The sequence below is a fragment of the Ursus arctos genome, unplaced genomic scaffold (assembly GCF_023065955.2).
Source record: "Ursus arctos isolate Adak ecotype North America unplaced genomic scaffold, UrsArc2.0 scaffold_28, whole genome shotgun sequence".
Classification (NCBI taxonomy): Eukaryota; Metazoa; Chordata; class Mammalia; order Carnivora; family Ursidae; genus Ursus; species Ursus arctos.
Window position 1 is genome coordinate 5,382,070 of NW_026622963.1, and position 4,968 is coordinate 5,387,037.

Below are 4,968 nucleotides of genomic sequence, written 5' to 3' on the forward strand. Positions count from 1 at the left end.
TGTCACACAGCCACGTGTTCATTCGTCGTAAGAAAGAGATTCCTATGTGTGTGTGTATTGCTAAATCATTCTGTGAATATTTATTTTGTGCCTGATCTATATAGAACGAATGCTGTTTTAGGGGCTGGGGACAAGAGAAGTGAGGAAAACCCATGTCACTCGTGTGGAGGAAATGTGCTGATTGGAAGATAGATCAGTCCAGATAGGGGTGAGTGCTCTAAAGGAAATAAGCCTGGTGGAGAAATGGAGGGGGGAGGGACGGGCAGATGAGATTGGATGGCCACTCGGAGTAGCTGACATTTGAGGAGAGCCTTGATGGGCAAAAAAGGGCCGGCTTTGCCAGTATGTTGCGGGGCAGGTGTTTGGGGTCGAGGTGGCGTATGTACACAGGCCCCAAGACCAGTAGGTACTTGTCCTGCTGGAAGGATGGAAATCAAGCCACTCATTCCTGAAATGTATAACTCTAGAAAATGTACGGAGCATTTGACTTTTGAAGAATTCTGGAATTTCTCCTGGATGTTCTCCCTGGGGGATTGTGCAAGGGGCTTTCCTCTGGCCTCTGGGTACATGTATGAATGCCTCAACTCTGTAATACATGTATTTCAGATAAAGAGAGAGTTGCCACGCCCATTCTCTTCACTCGGGGCAACAGATTTCTAAATTTGGCTTAATTCTTTCCTCCTCTAGAGCGTGGAACGGGGAACCTCAAAGATAATTTAATCCCGCTTTCAAAAACTGTTTGATGATGTAAAGTGCACATTCAGACCCGAACGGACAGATGCAGAAAACCTGGGGAGGAAAACGTAGTCCCGGAGTTTTAAATTTTTACCAAAAGCCCCAAGTGATTTTTAACATAAGGGAGTTTAAGAAACATTGGTGTAGTCCAGCCATTCTTTTTTTCTCCCCCCCACATTTGGAAAAATGTTGCCAGATAGTATGAAGAATTCCCAGGTGCTGGGGTATCCAGCTGCCTCAGTTGGTAGAGCACGATTCTTGATCTCGGGGTTGTAGTTTCGAGCCCCACGTTGGGGATAGAGATTACTTAAAAACAAAATCTTAGAAAAAGACTTCTCAGGCGCTTTTGCAATTTATGTAACTCTCTTCTCCAACAGTGAGAAATTTGGCTCCCATTATCCACAATGTTATTTGCTCAATCTTAGAATGTACAGAATGTCATTTCAGAATTACCAACCCATGTCTGCAAAAAGGCTTACTAATTAGAATTCAATATATGTTTCAAGTTCTTTTTGTCTTGAGCCTGAGGGCATATGGTCTCAATAGTCTAAATTACTTGGGTTAGTTATGGCCCATTTATGTGTATGTTATTCATTTGAAATAGGGTTCAGATCATTTGTTTCTTTTTGTATCAATTTTACAACCTCCCCACCCCCCACTAAGCTTGCTGATTTTATTGTCTTTTGAGTCTGTAAGACATTAACATCCAGTCATTCCTTTTCAAATGGCCTGGGGAGAGTCACATGGCCTATGGATGTGAGACCATGCTGCCACAGCCACCGGGCCAGGGAGAGAGCGCCCCAGTGTTGAGTGTGTTGGAAGTGCCACAGGCGTTCTGTTTTCATTGTACCACCTTGCGTCAAACACTCTAGGCTTTGGCAGTTTCTGGTCACTAGTGGTTATGTGGTTCCCAAGGCTGGACTCGCGTGGCTGGGTATTGGAGTTCATTATGGTTTCCATTGGTGAAGTGTCAGCCTCTCCCCTGTGATTGGCATAGGACCCTCCCAGTCCATTGGCAGTTTCTCATAAAGTCAAACTTATACTTACGATGAGACCAGCAATCCCACCCAAGAGAAATGAAAGTCCCTATCTACTTAAAGACCTTTATGTAAATAACTAGACCATAGTTGCCAAAGGGTGGAAAGAACCTGAATGTCCATCAGCTAGTGGATGGATAAACTGTCATGTATTCATACAAGGGATTACTACTCAGCAGTGAAAAGGGAACATGTGCCTGATACGTGCAACGCGTGCGTGAATCTCAAAAGCATTTTGCTCAGCTAGAGAAGAGGGCTTCTGGCAAAGAGAAAACTCTAAGGGAGGAAGTCTGGAAAGTGGTTGCCAAGGCTGGGGGTAGAGGAAGGTGATTGACCACAAAGGGGCGGCACAAAGGAAGTTTTGGAGTGGTGGGAGTAGTATACATCTGATAGCGGTGGCTACAGGGTGCTGTGTTTGCCAAATACATAACATACACGGTACAACTGAAAAGGATGGATTTTACTGGACTTAAATTCTACTCCATAACCTGACTTTAGTAGAAGCCTCCCGGTTCTACTACCTCCCTGTCTCCTACCATTATCCCTGGTCTGGATCTCTAATTCTAGGGGAAAGTGCAAATCTTTTACTGGCGGTGGGGAACCCTTTGGGGGAAGAGATAAGAATGTGTTAGGTGTGAGATACCTGTTTTTGCTTTTGCCTTTTTTTTTTTTTTTTTTTGAAGAAAATAAGCCAGAGAGCTTTAGTATGGATAGAGGTGAGGAAGAAGAAACTGGCCAGAAGAAAAGCCGGGGTGGCGGCTTCATGTAACTGGGTTCTCAGCTGGAATGGGTTCATCCATTCCTTCCAAACGTTTACAAGAGGGCCTCCATCGCTGGGCGTCGGGTGCAACAGCGCCACCTAGTGAGGCTGTGGGGATAAGGCGGTAGAGGACACAGTAAGGAACACTGACCAAACTGGGATGGGAGCTCTGAAGCAAAGCAGGAGCAGGGGACTGGGGGTATAGAGTAGGGGTCCAGCATCCAGTGCCAGGTCGTTGACGAAGATCTGCTGAGAACTGAGAGTAAGGAGGCGGTGTCAGAGGAAGGCCCGACTGCTACGTGAGCCCGGGGCTCTAAAGGGAGGAGTGCACCGGGGGCGGGGGGGGGGGGGGGGGTGGGTGGCAATGATAAGTGATGGGCTTGGAGAGGAAGAGCTTCAGGGCCCTGTCGGGGTGGTCCAGCCCTGGGGAGCTACTGCGGTGTCACAGGCAGGAGCCTGACAGGACCAGATCTGTGGTTTACCAGTGGATTTGGAGGGTAGCAGCCGAGAAGCCTGTTCGGTCACTGTTGCAGTCCTCCAGACAAGACATGGTAGTAACCAAGGGGATGGAGAGAAGTGGATGGAGAGCTTCGAAGGCTATTTAATAGGCAGAACTATCAAGATGTGGGGAGTGGATGTTGGAACAGAAGGAGAGGCAAAAGTCAAAGATGGTCGCTGGGACCCTGGCTTGGGTGGCTGGGTCCACTGAGGTGTAACAGGTTCTGGGGAAGAGATTAGGGTGCGGTAGGTGTGAGGTGCCTGTAGGACACCCAAGTGGAGAACCCAGAGGGCAGTTAGACATACGGCTCTGGAGCTGAGAAGAACAAATTTGAATGGTATATGGAGCCATGGGAGTGACTGAGAGTGCCTGAGGAGAGGCCTCAGCTAGCGACCAGGTGAGAACCCTAAGCAACAGCATTTAAGGGACAAAAAACAAGAAACCCAAAAAGCAAACAATGCCCTCGCAAGTGAGTTCTGAGAAAGAGGGGCTTAGAGAGCTAGGAGGAAAAAAAAAATGAAGGCATAGGAAAAGAGGAATAAGAAAGAGTTTTAGTGCTGTTGAGAGGTCCAGTAAGATAGGGGTGGGGAGGGTCAATTAGGTTTAGCATCAAGGAGGTGGTGGTCTCGGTGAGAAGAGTTCCAATGGAGAGGCTGAGGCCAAAGCCAGACTGCGGGGTAATTAAGAGGTAAGTCGCCAGCAGCCACGCCCAATCCCTAAATAATACGAATCCCAACCTGCCATTTAACAACAAAGTTCCAATGGCTCAAAGACTCATGTATAAAAAACAAAGCAATAACAGCATTAGGAAAAAACATCTTTATGTAGAACAATATGGGGCAAGGATATGAAATTATGCCGTTTAACTGGTGCCTGGTTCAGGAGATGGGAGTAGAGCCCCGTGAGAGCACAGATGATACCTGTTTGATAGCCCTCAGTTTAGGGGCAAACGTCCAAGTGGGATAGAACCCGTTCATCTGAGAAGAGTGGTTCTGGACATTGCTCCTCAAGGACGAGGACCAAACTTTACTCATCTCTGTACGCTGTCAAACAAAAATTCACCTGAGTAATTTAAAAAGATCAACTTGGCTTCATTAAGTGACGCCTGAATCGGCAGCATCCCGTCTAGCGAGCAGAGAGGTGCTCCCGGCAACTGTACAAAATGAAAGGTTTTCATAGGAAGGAGGGTGGAAAAAGGAAATCATTAGTGAAAGAAAAGATGGGATTGTTTCAGACCAGGTCACCTTCCCTCAGGGTGAAGGGCAGGGGGTCTTACTTGGAGGATCCTCTCATCTTCCTCTAGTGGGGGGCAGGGGGAGAGGGGGGATGGAGGTGACGTCATGGGCGCTGTGCGGAAAGTTCCTGACTGGCAAGTACAGACTACGTTTCCGGGGGAGGTAGAAACTGCACTTAGGTTAGACAGTAAGGTCGGGTTTGGTGACTTGGCCTAGCATGAGGGACTCCATCTTGGGCCTGTGGTTTTCTTTTGAACAACACCCAGGATCAAACATTGTTAAGAATTTCGTAACACAATGTATATGTACGAAAGGGCTGGAGGAAGCACCCAGGAAGGTGAAGGAGAGGACGGAATCCAGCATGACGTGATGTGGAAGCCAAGGAGGGAGAGAGAGATGCAGGGCACAGCACAAGAACAGGACACTCCTGTGCGGGAACACCGTTGACCTCTGAGTCGACCCTGGACTTGCCCTTCCCTTGGACTTCTGGTGCTGTAGGAAAAGAAACCCTCAGTTTCCTCCTGGGAAAGTGGAAGTGGGTGGATTTTATTACGCATGAGGTCCGTATTCCAGCCCCGCAGCCCTGACACCGGTACGCCGCGCGCTCCGGCCCGGCGGTCGCTTAGGAGACCAGCACCATTTCCGGCAGAGCAGTCACTTCCTCTGAGGCCCCGCCCTTTTCCCGGCGGGCGGGCGCTGATT